This window comes from Mauremys mutica, chromosome 1, assembly GCF_020497125.1.
Source record: "Mauremys mutica isolate MM-2020 ecotype Southern chromosome 1, ASM2049712v1, whole genome shotgun sequence".
NCBI classification, from domain to species: Eukaryota; Metazoa; Chordata; order Testudines; family Geoemydidae; genus Mauremys; species Mauremys mutica.
This window is the reverse complement of record NC_059072.1, coordinates 179,722,603-179,738,398: the sequence shown is the minus strand read 5'-3', so window position 1 is coordinate 179,738,398 and position 15,796 is coordinate 179,722,603. Positions and strand designations below refer to the sequence as shown.

The following is a 15,796-nucleotide window of genomic DNA, read 5'->3' as shown; positions in this document are numbered from 1 at the left end:
CGTGTCCGCAGGTTCGGCCGAGCGGCGGCCAGTATGTCCCTTGGCCCACGCCGCTTCCAGCAGCTCCCATTGGCCTGGAGCAGCGAACCGCGGCCACTGGGAGCTGCGATTGGCCAAACCTGCGGCTTTCCCTTCACAAGTGGTGGAACAAGTTTGGGAACCACTGCAGTAGAGAATAGACTTTGCCTTATCCAAGATAAAACTGGCATGCAATCAGGGCCAGCTCTAGAGAGCGCAACTGCCCAAGCAAAAAAAAAAAAAAAAAGGGTGGCCGGAATACTGCCCCTGGAATTGTGCTGCCCCGAGCAAGTGCTTGCTTTGCTGGTGCCTAGAGCCATCCTGCATGCAATGCACCTGTCATTGTGGCATATATTTCAGATAGATGTAGAGCAGAGGCCAGAGTGCAAAGCCCCAAATTTTACAAAATACTTTTCCTTGTATATTACAGACCTGTACAGAATTTGGGTAGTGCAGAATTTGTTCTATGCCTTTTTTCATTGTGGCATTGTTTCACATGGTAGACACATTATAATCTGACCACTGAGGCTGACAAATTAGAGTGAGCTCAAGAGGAAATGTAGCAAAGACCAACTGGCTATGTTCACAGCTATTGGGATGGTAACTGGCATTCTTTCAGCAGCAAAGCCGTGTCTGATCAGTAATAAGTGTTTGAACATCAGTTGTTGTTCATATTTCCATGATTGACTCCAATTGCTGGAAAATCATATGACTGATACAGTATATTTTCATTAAAATGTACAGCTCTTATGAGGCGGTATCTTTTCCTAAAATTATTGCTGCACTGGCTGTGAAGGTGACAGTAAAACTGTGTGGTACAAGAAATGGAAGATTTAAAAACAATATATGGTTAAAAAGCATTTAGCAATATAATAGTGCAATTTTTTTTTGAGCAAATGGTTAGGCCTTTGAATTGCAATGCAACTTTCCAAAAGCTGTCTTTGAAATAACAATTATTATCTAACAAACTGTCTCCACCCCAAAGCACTGACTGCAGTTTCACATACAAGTCTTTCCATGCTCATGTGCAAAACTGCCTTTATGTGCAAATCAGAGAGACACCTGCTTGTGTATACACCTCAGAGATTGTTTGAGTGCAAATCCTTCAGTGTGAAAAATGTCTGGCACTCTCTTGGAGATATGATTGAGGCCCTTTATACAATTGGGTATTAGAAATAATTGCTTTTGACCTCCCAACATTATATTCAGGAACTGCCTGCATCATTGCAAAGAGAATTTTGACTAAGGCCATTGAAAATCCATGTGGTATTGCAGGACTTCCACTGTTCTTTGTGGAAACAGCTAAGCATCACAATTTTTTTACAGATTGATAAGAATACTAGTGAGGTTTTGCAAAACTGCTTCCCCTCAACTCTTGCTACTTAAAGCAGGACACAAATTCTGTGGGATGTTGCCTAGAGGATTGGATATGGGTGTGCTGGATCACAAAGTGTGACGCTATTTAAACTGTTCAGCTTAAATCTCAATAAGTTCAATAGAATTTAAACCCGTGCTTAAGTGCTTTGCTGAATTGGGTCCCTGCTGAGCAGTGTCTAATGCTTATCGTTCTCCACGGTTCTAACTTCCACTGTACACGTTGTACTATTGTGAAACATAGTATGAACTCATGACGAGAATAAAATTAACTTAAAGAGGTTCTTTAAGACTGAAAATGGTAAGGCTGGATTCAGCAGTCTGGTAAATCCACACAAAGAGACAGAAGATAGAAGAGAACTTCCCACACAGGGAACTCATGTGCAGTAGAAAGCTTGGAGGCAGCTCAGTCACTTCCTGTTCTTACTGCTCCCTCTCCCCACTATGCAAGGAGAAAGATGAAGCATGTCAGGGAGAAGAAGGTTTGTGCTGGATGTGTCGGTGTGGAGCAGTCTTTATCTACCAACATGTACAAAACACACATTTTCACAGACTCTGAAATTTGTTGAAATCAGGGAAAATGGATAGAGACAATTTCGACTTTAATTCTTAGGTCAATGACTACAATAGAGATTACATATATTGATTTACATATTTTTTGTGTGTTTACTCTTAAGAATAGTTGCAACTTGCATCACTCCATATCCAGATGTGAGAATTAGAGAAAATTTCTCTAACAACTTGTCATTTAAGAAATCCCTTCCACCTCAGCTGGTTATGGCCATGAATCCTTATTATGTAACTCCATTTTAATTTTACCCCCAGCTAACAAAAATGACATAAAACCTGGCCTCTTTGTTTATATGCTCAAAAACTTAATGTCTAGCTCTGTTTGTTGTACCTAAAATACTGTTCTTTGATCCATGATCAGAAAACCGATTCTCTAATAAGGATAATTGCTAGTTTTAGCTGATCAGCTTCTGTATACAGTTTGGCATTTTAAACTCAAAGCATGTTTTACTAAATGTTACTGCATGTAGTTGCCAAAAATGCTGTACTTTATACATAGCAATTCAGTATGAATGTTTCCTCATATATTTGAAATACCCCCTTACTAGATTGCTCATTTCAGTGTGATTCAAACAGATAGCAATGTTATTGGTTTAGCTAATAAAACAGTACTGAGGAACCACCACATTTCCATTCATTTAAACTATTCATTGCTGTTCCTTAGAAGTCTTTTGAAGGCAATGATATCCAAAAATAAAATGCCTGTACTTTGCCAGTAAGTAAAAAGAATGGATTCCTGTGGTGCAGTTCATAAATGTTTTCACCATAATCCAGTGTTTTCATGTTTAGGGAACTACCCTAATCAGCTGACTTGGAGAGCTGTGATTCAAATTTCACAGTTTGTGAGAGTTCATAATACCTTTTCAGCTATCAACAATTTGAATTATTTTCTCATTCTAAATTAATGACCTGCACCTGGAACTGAGGGTGCTCAGCACTTTTCTAAATCAGGCTATAATATTGGAGGGGAGGAAAACCAGCCCCACATGTAGTAAAGGGGTGAGGGATTAGTGGTAGGAGTTCCCCCTGGATTTTTATTTCAACAGGGACAATTTTCTTCTTGTTCCCTGCTTCCATCTGCACTCTTTCAGTTCCATCAGAAAATACAAGGTGGTCAGTCCTCAGATCTCTAGGCATCTGTTGGAGGCAGATGCCTTATACTTCCAAACCTCAAAGTACCTCTTCCTGCTCCCTTGCAGTATGGCTAAAAAGGACACTACCACGGTTGAGGAGTCTTCCACAGGCAGCTGTCTCTGGAATCAGCCATGAAGGAGTTGGATTCTATATGGCATAAGGATGAATTACATATGCTGAATTACCATTTGCACAGATTCCTCAGTGATTGCAGGGGGAGATGGGAGAACAATGTGCGTAACGTGCCAGTGCCCCTGAATCTGCTCTAGCTTTCCTCAGCGTCCAATCTACAGAAGCTACGTCTACACTGTGATTTAAAAAAAAAACAAAACAACCAACCCACAACAATGAGTCTCAGAGCCCTCGTCAGCTGACTTGGGCTTACAGCGCTCACGCTGTCGGACTAAAATTAGTATTATAAACCTGTGGGTTTGGGCTGGAGCCTGGGCTTTCAGACTCTCCCACCTTGTGAGGGCTGCAATTTTTGTAGCCTGAGTCCCACAAGCCCAAGTCAGTCAGCTTTGTTGCGGTCTTTTATTGCACTGCAGACATACCCAGAGGTTCCTGCAATGGGGGGCAGCAGGGATGATGCAGTTTCAGCGGTTGACTCACCCACCTTTCACATTGCATGTGCATATTCTGGGGAATTGTAAATAAGGCCCTGCTTTTGGTCCCCCATTGAAGTCCATCACCAAATGGAACAGGAGCAAGCCATAACACTGCACAGAAACATACTTAGAAAAGTATTTTCTAATATTTGGAGAACGGTACAAAAATGCGGGTGAAATCTCTGATGTCTCAAAAGGCTGGAGTAAAACAGCTGTCAACTCTTAGATAAAAGAACAGGAGTACTTGTGGCACCTTAGAGACTAACAAATTTATTTGAGCATAAGCTTTCGTGGGCTACAGCCCACTTCATCAGATGCATAGAATGGAATATATAGTGAGGAGATATATATACATACAGAGGACATGAAAAGATGGGAGTTCACCTACCAATTCTAAAAGGCTTAGTAATTAAGATGAGCTATGCATCCGATGAAGTGGGCTGTAGCCCATGAAAGCTTATGCTCAAATAAATTAGTTAGTCTCTAAGGTGCCACATGTACTCCTGTTCTTTTTGCATATACAGCTGCGACTATGAAACAACTCTTAGATAGTAGCTGCTAGCAGTTTTATGACCTGGGTGAACTAGGTCACCATGCCACACAGAAGGCATCTTCATGTAAAGCAGTAAAAAACAGCAAATTAACAACTGTGTGAGAAGAGGCATAACAAGGATGATGACGTCATCACTGTGAGTAAAAATAGAGTGTTCTAGGAAGTATAGAAATGGATTAGGACTCTTATGAAAAGACAAATTTTTCATTTCTTTCCATTTTCATTAACTTTCTGGCTTGGGAGCCATCCATGAATGTATTTTTGGATTTCAAGAAGTGATTGATAAATCACTGGAGGCAATTGCAGGAATTCAGGGCTGTGTTACAACAAAATTCAAGCTAATAGCTGAACTATAACTTGCAAATCCAATTTAAAATGGCCATTTCAGTAGAAAGCTGCCTATATATTTTTACTGCAAATGTATAGAGAAGGCATTATTTGTGGTAAAGCAATTGTATTTTGTTTTATCTAACTCTTAAAGGTCCGATGCTGAAGCATAAAGTTGAAGTGATAAATAAGGCAGATTCCAACTCAGTTTGATATATTCCTCCAGTAGAGTTCAAAGTGGTGTACTTTAAATGGGATAGACCTATTCTAATATATATGGAGAGCAGTAAGGTTGTAAATTTAATATCGCATGCTCCACGGGGATGGAATGTTCCTACAAGGTAAACATTCAACATGTAGCAGGTTTGGTACACTAGGTGGCTGAGATTTTCAGTATTGCCTAAGGGATTTGGGTGCTGGATTTATTAGGCACCTTTGAACATTCCAGTTTATAATGACTAGTAGTGGTACAACTACGGTAATGCCTGCATTAAACCTCTGAGCATGCCCACTTCACGAAGCGAGACTGAGGATATTCAGAAGTCTGAGCAGGAGGAGAGTGAACAGAGTGCTCAAGCTAGTTAAAGTGCTGTGTTTTCTCTCCTGGCCAACCTGTTTCCTGATTGCTCAACAAACATTACTTCTACCAAAGTGCATCACTTTCACTGTATTGCAAGTCCCAGAGAGGGTAGCTGAGTCTCCACAATCATTCAGCTTTAGACTCTCCGTTAAAATTGCCAAAAGGGGGCCCAATCAACTCCAATTGTGAGGATGGGAGAGGTGATACGGCTGTCTTGTCCTCTGGGAACTGGACTTTGCTAGGAAAGCAGTAATGCTCATTCATGAAGCTGCATGGGACTGATGCTGATGTATATTTTTGTCACATACTTTTTCATGGCCCTTTTATTCAATGATTATTCAGCAGAGGGGTCAAATAGTGGATTTGGTTTCTAGAAAGGTATCTTCGTGGAAGGTGGCTATTTTGGGCAGCTGTTTGTGGAGCAGGTTTTGTTTGTTTGGGGAGGGAGGCAGAGGAGGATTCCACATCTGATTTTTTCTTTTTTATCTTATATGTAATTGGTGTATAACTGTTGTAACAATTTCCTCTTGCATTTTAAGAAGCTACATAGACAGAGGTTCTTGCACATACAGCATGCAACAGCTCTTCAAGTTGAGGTTGGCAATGTGATTTTTCTGTCACTGGGCCTGCCTTCAGAAATTATAAAAGAAGTAGAAGGAAGAATGATGCGTTGAGGGGAAAGAGGACAGGATGTGGCTGAGTCACTTTCAAAGGGGTGAGAGCTAAGTGTTTGAGGGAGGAAGGGAGAAAGAAAATTAGTGGAGCCTTAGGTAGGTTTGGTGATAAACCACCTAACTGAACTTTTTAGGGGTCACTCTTCCCAAGCACAGAGTTTAAAAAAGATTGAATAATGCCTTTCGGAAAATTTGGTTGCAATAATGGCAAAAAAACAGATTGTAGTAAAGATGTTTTATTTCTCTATAGCTGGGATCATCATGTAAAGGAATAGCCTCATCTAAACTGAAAATGATATGCCACGCCGTTTTGCAACTCAATAACTTATTTGTCTCCCCTACTCATCTCCAGCGTCTTCAGCACATGAGCAAATCCATGCACTTAAAACAAATAAATAAACAAATATCAGGTCTTGCTATGCCTGTGGTCTGGTCGGACCCTTTGAAGTCTGATCAGTGTAAGACATGGACTACCCTAAACATTTATATTGACATAGCTCTGTAACTCAGGGATGTGAAAAATACCCCCCTCTCCTCCCTCAGGCACCATGGCTATGCTAATCTAGCCCCCTGGTATAGACACAGCTAGGCTGATGGAAGAATGTTTCTGTATATCTAGCTACTGCTGCTCAGGGAGATGGAGTTCCTACAGCAATAAGAAAACCCCTTACGTCCCTACAGGGTTACAGTGTCGTAGCGTAGCCCTGATAGTTTAGACAAGGCCTAGCGCAGAGCTTAGCCACCAGGTGTCAGAAGGGCAGCCTGGTGCATAGATCACTGGATTGGCCTGGGCTGGAGGAGACTTGAGTTCAATTCCCTCTTCAGTCACAGAGTTTGGCAAGTCACTTAATCTACCTTGTTCCTCAGTTCCCCAAATGTGGATGATAGATGGATAAAGTCCATTAGTGATTGTGAGACCATCAGATACATGGGCATTTAGGGTTGTATAAGTACCAGGTCAGGGGGTCCAATAAGAATATGCCCAGAGTTTTCATCTGGGCAATCTTTCGACTGAAAAAGAACATACAAGTGTGAAATTTGGAGGGTTTTGTTGAGGTGCACAAGAGGCGCATGCTCCATCCCTTTAGGTATTTGTTGTAAAGCTGGAGAGAATCCTGCACTGAAGGAGTGCACCAGATGATCTAACAGGCCACTGCAGTCTTCAGATGCCACTGTAACCCCACTGTATAATTTTGCTACAAACATTAGCTATATATCAACAAAAAACCTCCCCTTGCCAACAGCAGTTGTGCATAGCCAATGAAAATCTGTAGACCTTGGTCCTTGGCTGTGTTGCTACTCAAGGCAACGTTCTCAGTTCTGGGACAATCTTCCCAGTATAAGGAGAGTCCTCGTGCCATAAAGCCAGCCCAATGGCTCCTCTGACACTCCATCCTTACAGCTGGTGGAGGGAATGTGGCTGGGGCTTCCCTGCATCCTGGGGATCTCCAATTGCTGTAATATCTCCTTGGGGCCATAGGCAGTAGGTGTAATTTGGAGCAGCATTCAAACTTCTCTAACTTATGCAAGGGACCAGTCCAGTGCACAATGGTTCCAGGATCAGGAAAACTCAAAGGAGACTAAGAGCTCCCTTTGCATACACTCTTCCCCTCATCCTGGGATTCAGCATGTGCCTCTCAGCAACTGATGAGGACTGAGGTCAGAATGTACAAAGCAACAAGGGTATTTCTGTCAGCAGCCACAAAATAGTGCCATGTTACCATTGCCTCTCTGCACATGCTCACCTGGAAGACCGAGCAAGCCTGATAACCTATAAGGGATTACAGCTTGTCTTCTTGACACACATTTTTCATTTTCTTCCATCAAAAAAAGGAAAGAAGTCCTGAAGAATTTAGAAGCTAATTTTTGAGAAATAACTTAAAGATATGAGAATGTGGCTTCCCTTAAAATACTATGAGGAGAGTATTAAAACAAATCCCACCCAAAATGTTTGCACGTCTTTAAGACGATGCATTGTGAATGCTAAACTAAACTCAAGTAGCTCTTGAAAGCCTTTGTAAATTAGTAGTGCTATGTGTGAGTTAATGCAGCTCCAGGGTAGCAGTGAATTATGCATAATCTCTCTTTAAAACCGGAGTTCATTTTATTCCACACATTAATATTTATATAGAAGGGCTCAGTTTTGAACTCCCCATTCATGCCCTAACTAGTAGATAGAAACTTTTTATGCTGAATTATCTGGTAAAAAGAATTACAGGGAAATGTTATTTGCCCCTGAATATTAATTACAACAAATGTGGTAGTATTTTGTTCATATTTTGCTCCAAGTACAAATTTAAATCTACAAAGTGCAAATGCAGCTTTTGCCATTGAAAGTTGGCTATAAAAATTGTGTGATGGCTGGTCCTTGTAGAATCTAGTAAGGCTCTCTGGGTCTGGGTGTGCGTGTGTGTGTATATATGACGTAGATTACACTAAGCTGCGGGGAGAGGTAGATACGCTGGAGGGTAGGGATAGTGACCTAGACAAATTGGAGGATTGCGCCAAAAGAAATCTGATGAGGTTCAACAAGGACATGTGCAGAGTCCTGCACTTAGAAAGGAAGAATCCCATTCACCGCTACAGGCTGGGGACCGACTGACTAAGCAGCAGTTCTGCAGAAAAGGACCTGGGGGTTACAGTGGACGAGAAGCTGGGTATGAGTCAGCAATGTGCCCTTGTTGCCAAGAAAGCCAACGGCATATTGGGCTGTAGTAGTAGGAGCATTGCCAGCAGATCGAGTGATTATTCCTCTCTATTCAGCACTGGTGAAGCCACATCTGGAGTATTATGTTCAGTTTTGGCCCCCGCACTGCAGAAGGGATGTTGACAAATTGGAGAGAGTGCAGCGGAGGGCAATGAAAATGATTAGAGGGCTGGGGCACATGACTTACGAGGAGAGGCTGAGGGAACTGGGGTTATTTAGTCTGTAGAAGAGAAGAGTGGGGGCGGGGGGATTTGATAGCAGCCTTCAACTACCTGAAAGGGGGTTCCAAAGAGGATGGAGCTAGACTGTTCTCAATGGTGGCAGATGACAGAACAAGGAGCAATGGTCTCAAGTTGCAGTGGGGCAGGTCTAGGTTGGATATTAGGAAACACTATTTCACTAGGAGGATGGTGAAGCATGGGAATGGGTTACCTAGGGAGCTGATGCCATCTCCATCCTTAGAGGTTTTAAGGACTGACTGGACTAGATGACCTCCTGAGGTCTCTTCTAACCCTAATCTTCTATGTTTCTAGCTAGCCCAATTCACACTGAACACATAGGGCAAAATTTATTTATTTATTTATTCAGAGGTGGCACTTCATTGACTTCAGTGGAGTTACACTGGATTTACACCGCCGTCCTCTCTTAACATACAGCTCTTTGTATCCTTGCAAGTCAATGGTGTCCAACCTCTGGCCCATGTGCCACTTGGTTCTAAACTGTGGCCCTTGAGAGCATCTGTGTAAAGAGGAAAATGTGTATTTGATTATCAAATGAAAATATGTTCCCTAAGCCATGTCCTGCAACTTTCACATGGAAGTGGTTGAATGAGTCCCATTGATACAGGGATACAGTAGAGAGTGCTGCCTCCCCAATTTCCTCTCATTGCTCCCCCTGCAGCCACAGGAACAGCTCTGAGGTGAGCCGAGAGCACCCAGAATAACTGTTGCCACTTCCCTGCTGCAGTTGTTCAGCAACCTCCCTGCTTCTGCACCACAGGGGGAGGAGAGAATAGCCTTGACAATTCTACTGCCTGCTTCCTTGCTAGCCTGTGGAAGCCCCACAGATAACAAGGTAAGAGTTTGACTTGCTCTTCCTGAGTCTAGGAGAGTACCTAGCAAAGGAAGACTCTCTTCCCCCATAGAGAAATTGAGGGAAGTCCTGCAAATAAGAGGAGAAGCTGAGAACTAACAACCAGTTACAGCTTCATGATTCTCTCCCCCAGCCCAAGTTAGAGCAGGCTCCAGGCTGCTCTTCCAGCTTGTTCCAGCTGTTGAATATTTCTTAAGGGCTGTGTGCCAGATGGGGATAGCCAGGAGATCAGACTGAGCACATTGGTCCCTTCTACCTTAAAGTCTATGAGTCTATAGCCTCCACTGGCATATTAGCACCCCACAGTCTTTAATATATTTATCATCACAACAACTTGTGAGGTGGAGAAGTACTATTTTGACTCATTTTTACAGGTGGGAATCTGAGGCACAAAGGGTATGTCTGCTGTGAAGCTGGGAGCATGTCTCCCAGCCCATAGATGGACACACGCAGGGCTGGCCCCAGGCACCAGCGAAGGAAGCAGATGCCTGGGGTGGCAATAGAAAGGAGCGGCAGTCCGTCTGTTGTTGGGGAGGCATGTCTGGGTCTGTGGTAGCAATTCTGTGGTGGGTCCTTCAGTCCCTCTCATCCTCTTCAGTGGTAGCTCAATAGGGTTTTTCTTTTTTCTTTTTTTCCTTTTTTCCTTTTTTTTTTTTTCCTCCTTCACCACTTGGGGTGGCAAAAAATCTGGAGCCGGCACTGGACACACGCCAACTCTACTCGAGTGTCATGCTAAAAATAGCAATTTGGCTGCATAAGCACAAACAGTGGCATAGGCTAGACACTCGAGTACAGATATATGAGGGTCAGGCAAGTTTGCACACAGGCGGCTAGCCCAAGCTGCCGCTAGTGCTGGAGCATCCACACTGCTATTTTTAGTGTTCCAGTTTGAGTAGAACTGGTGTGTGTCTGCCTACCCAGGCTCACTCCCAGCTGTAGTGTAGACGTACCGGAGGTCACACATAAGGGTAGAACTCTGAGTCTCTGAGTCCCAGGCTAGTGTCTTGACATACTCTGTCTTCTGTTCTCTCGGAGTGCTGTGGGCCTTGGTATCATGGCAAACTTAATCAGTGTGCTCTTCACGCACTTTTTCAGCTAATTAATTAAGATGTTAAATTAAATAAGTCCTTGTATTGCTGATTCCTATAGTACCTGCCTCTAGAGAGAGATTTTTGCTGCAGCAGTGGAATGTGAAAACATCCAGCTGCCAAATTTTATGAATCCAGCAAAAATACAATTCTCCCACTGTTGCCTATGGTGTGAATATTTTTTGTGTGCGCAGCTCTGCCTGTGCTACCACTATCTTAGTTGTTGCTTGGTAACGATTGTATGATACCAGGAGACTGGAAACTATTCTTTTTTTAAAACTAAAGTCTAATTCTGATATTAGGTCCTGCATGTTAATAGTCTCAGGGTTTGGCTACACTTGCACTTCAAAGCGCTGCCACGGCAGCGCTTTGAAGCGCTAAGTGTAGTCAAAGCGCCAGCGCTGGGAGAGAGCTCTCTCAGCGCTGTCCGTACTCCACCTCCCTGTGGGGAATAACGTACAGCGCTGGGAGCCGCGCTCCCAGCGCTGGGGCTTTGACCACACTGGCGCTTTGCAGCGCCGCAATTTGCAGCGCTGGAGAGGGTGTGTTTTCACACCCTGCTGCAGCGCTGCAAATTTGCAAGTGTAGCCAAGGCCTCAGTCACTCATGAATATTGCTGAGAATGCTGTGCTGTGTGTGTCCAGCCAAGTAATATTCTTGGAAATGTTCCTTTGTAACATGCAAATTTATTACTCTATTTTCACTGAATACATTAAAGGAGAAATAATGCCAAGTAAGTTTAAAAGTAAATATTTTATACTCCCTCCGTGGAATTATGGAGGCACTGTGAGTAGAGGTAGTGGAACAGTGAAGTGATGGTGCAGGAACTTACAAACATGAGCTCTATAATTCAGTGAGATTTTAACACCTTAAGTAGAAAGCTATATTGCCACATAAAGCAGATAAACAAATAATGTGGAAGTGTTGTATAGTGCAGAGGATAATATATTTAAATATTAGTATGTGTGTGTGTTGCTATTGTCAGTATTCAGGTACCTTCCAGACCTGCCTTGTGTGGTTGTAAAGATAAAGAAATGAGAAAAAATATTTTTTTTAAAGTGGCACCATTGATGAGATTGTAATTTTAGTAATGAATAAAATAAAGTATTGTACTAAATTACTGGTTAAAATGTAACAGAGAAACAATAAAAATGGATAAGTAAAAAGTAGTAGTGGGGGGGGAGAGAGGAACCCACTGTGCCTTGACTTTAAAAGCATCATACTTCCTAGGTGTTGCAAATTGTTATTACGCAGCCACTTCTGACCAGTTGAGGCTATTAATCCTTTTACTTCTGCATTCTGTTGCAGCCTTTGTGGTGCTGCTAAATGCAGTGGGGTGTTTTTCAGTACCAAGGCTTTGTTGAATTGTGAGAACTTTTATAATACAGAAATATGTCAGATGTATGAGACAATACTGGCAGCCAGTATGTACTGAACCTTGTATGATGATGCTGAAAAGGATTGTTTGGGAGCCTGCCTAGGCTAGTGTGTTAAAAAATGCAGTTTTTCTTCCAAACACAATCTCTGCTGACATTCTGAAAATTGTTGTTTCTCACAGCAAGTATCCACTGCTCTCTCTAAAATGTCGTAATTTGAACACAGTCACAGTACAGTCCCTCCAGAACTGTAGGGGTGGGAGGAGAGCTAAAAAGCATAGCATATGTTACAGTCTAACAGTAGCAGCAAAATCTGTCCCAACAATTCATGCTGTTGTAAATGAACATGAAAATGAATCCAATGTGGCAGATCTGTATTTTTAAAAAGAGATATTGGTTCACATAAAATTCTATTGGAACATAGTTCTTAAAAAATATATATATATATTTAAGATGAATCTGATTGGCCAGTTTGCAGGAACCTGTGGGTTTCTACATGGAGAAAGTTGTAAATTTTTTGAGATTTTTCATCCCCTGTGGAAATTGTTGATGTTTGTAGCAAAACCAACTTTCCAAAACATGAGTTATTTGCTGGATGAAAATTACTGCCTCATTTTGTTGAAACAAAATAGACAAGGTAAAATTATGTTTGTAGAGCACCTATCACAATGGGGTCCTGATCCCTGACTGCGGTTGGTAGTTACTGCCCTCATACACATAATTAACAAAAATGCTAGTGAGAGAATGCTGCTTACCTGGAGATGTGGTGGATTCTCTGTCACTTGTAGACTTTAACTCAAGACTGGATGTCTTTCTAAAAAGATATGATACAGCTCAAACAGAAGTTAAGGGCTTGACACAGAAATTATTGGGTGGGGCTCATTGGCCTGGGTTATACAGGTGGTCAGACTAGATGTATGAATCTAAGACTTATCAAAATATTTATAACTTTATAATTTAAGTGCAAAAGATGCATCAGTACTGTACAGCACACAAATAAAGACAGCCTTTGCCCTGAAGTGTTTATAATCTTTTGGTTCAAATGAGAATATAATCTCTGTGATATCTCAAATTTGTGATGGCAGTGTTTTGTTTTATTTAATTACCATTACCAGCAGGTCATCAAGACAGTCAGGATACAATATGGCTTTGACAGTACTACCCACCCCCCACATTTAAAATCGTGATTGTTTTAAAAATCATAAAATTTTAAAAATATTAAATGTGGAATTTTTTTTTGTTTGTCTTCTGGTTTTTGACCTGTTACAGGTCACATTTTCAAGCTTTTCTCCACAACCATGTGGGCTAAAAAATTATTTAAAAACCATCACAAGATGAGAGGGTTTTGTTTTTTTTTACATAATCAGGTGACTCCATGAGCTGGGGCTTTCAAGAAAAACACCTCAAGAGTTGTCAACAATGCGGATGTAACTCAAATCTACACAGTCTTAGTTTTGAGGGAAAAGGATAGTGGTTTCGTGTGAGTCTCCAGTATTTAGGGACTGATTCTGTGAAGTACAGAGAACTCAGAACTTGTCTTGAGCAAAATGGGGATTGATGATATTCAGAATTTCACAGGACTGGGCCCATATGGAGAAGAGAATTGGTTCTTGTTGCTAGTTATTATGGTGATCATGTACAACAAACAGCTTTCCTTATGCCACATTTTGATGTTTTTGATTGCTAATATTACACTATTTAATGTTTGCCTTCAACTGCTATCAAGACTAAAATAATACATGGGGAGAAATACATCTGAAAAAGATACCATAAATTCTGCATGCAAATTTGCATTTGTGACTTATGTGGGCATTAATGTTCAATATGCGCAATACCTGGTCTTTTGCAGATTTGTCTTTATCCCCTCTAACGTCCTGTAAACAGGCAGCAGCTAATTTCTGACATCTGAGGAGCAGGAAAAGGCTGTGTATGCACCTCTCAAACTGTGCAGAAGATGAGAAATGATGGTAAAAATAAATGTCAAAGCCTTTTGATTCCCCATTCCTCCCTGTGGCAGTAAATGTATTCAGAAAGGAAGCGCTTTAGATTTATAAATGTTAGCACGCTGACTGAAGTCAAACTAATTCACTCTATAAACTTCCCTGGCATTATGAAAACTTTACAAAGAGATCATTGCATGTAAAATAAAAAATTACTATAAATTTAACTTTCTTTAAAAAGTCACCAGACATTTAGCACCTCTCTGTATATTTTCAGCATTTAGAAACATTTCATAAGTAAATGGAAACACTATAGAGATGACAGAATAAATTATGCCTCTTAAAGTTTATATATAAAATAAATAGTATGTGTTAGCTTTCCACATATCTGGGCTGAAATGGGGGACTTGAGCAGCTAAAACAAAAACAAAACAACAAATGCATTAGATCTTCTCTAATCACCACAGAGTTTTCCAAGTCAGATAACTAGTGAAATGATCACATCATAACAGTCCCCTGTGGTAGGCATTTAGGCTAATTTCAGCCACTGATGGCTGTCACTGTAATAGCTGTGAAAACTCGGGGGAAATCCAGGTCCACTGAAGCCAATGAAAAATTTTCTTCAGTGGGAACAGGGATTCTACTCTTTTGCTGGTATAGTTGAACTACCTATACTTTTTGCGAGTATAAGATGTGTCTGCATGGCATATTTTGATGGCGTGGTTATGTCACTTAAGGTACGTATACACTACAATGAAAAACCTGTGACTGACCCATGTCAGCTCACTCAGGTTCGCAGGGCTTGGGCTAAAAGGCTTTTTAACTGCAGGATAGAAATTTGGGCTCTAGTTTCCAGTGAGGTGGAAGGGTCCCAGAGCTTGAACTGCAGCTTAAACCCAAATGTCTGCACCAGAGTTAAACATCCCCATAGCCTGAGCCCCATGAGCTTGAGTCAGCTGGTACAGGCCAGCTGCAGATGTCTAATTCCAGTGTAGAGATACCTGAAGGGCATGATTTTATTTTCACACTCCAAACTAACATAGCTATGATGTCAAATCTTTGTCATATATACCAGACCTTAAAGAAGAATTAGTAGGGAGTTGGGGATCCTCCCCTATGCAGACACCGGCAGACCCTTAGTCTCTCCCATTCAGTCAGGCACATCTGCCTCTGTCTCTGTGTGGCCCTGAAGCCACCCTATCCCCATGTGGTCTTGCAGTCCCCCTCCCATTCAGCCTCTGGCTAAATACTACACCTCACTAACTCCTGAGCTTGTGCCCCAGTCTGTCCCCCCACTAGCCCTTGTGAACCCCAGTCTGTGATGCTCCCAGCAGCCTGTGTGGCCCGCTCTGTCCATTCTGTGCCTCTTCACCTGTCCTCACTCTGAGGAACACAGCCTCTCGCTGGCTGGCTGCCCTCTCTTCTGGCACCACAGCATACCCTGGTGGGAAAAAGGTGTAACCACAGCACCTCTCCAGTAGAATCTATATTCTGCAGAGAAAAAAAAATCTTGTAGGGGGACATGAATTCTGCGCATGTGAAGTAGCACAGAAATTCCCCCAGGAGTGAACTCTGTGGGTTAGTCTATATTACAAAAAGTGGTCGAACTTAGGTGAGGGCTTGCTAATATGTCTTTCTTATCTTAACATGCACCTAACTTTGACCACTTTTCCAGACTAGAGATGGGCAAAATATATTTGACAAATTGTTCTTTTCATTTTGGAAAATACCTTTTTTGGAGTCCAAAACTATTCA

At 41.8% G+C, this 15,796-nt stretch overlaps 1 long non-coding RNA gene across 2 annotated transcripts; it reads right to left on the bottom strand.

The window, feature by feature from the left end:
• Positions 1-2,640: 2,640 nt before the first annotated feature.
• On the bottom strand, positions 2,641-15,488 carry LOC123358215. 2 transcript variants are annotated; one of them, XR_006575682.1, is made up of 4 exons: positions 15,414-15,488; positions 13,937-14,044; positions 12,857-12,915; positions 2,641-3,243 (listed from the first exon to the last, which is right to left on the bottom strand). It is a non-coding gene; the product is annotated as an uncharacterized LOC123358215 (long non-coding RNA). The 2 variants fall into 2 exon arrangements; XR_006575691.1 differs by lacking the exon at positions 2,641-3,243 and adding an exon at positions 9,180-9,283.
• Positions 15,489-15,796: the final 308 nt, after the last annotated feature.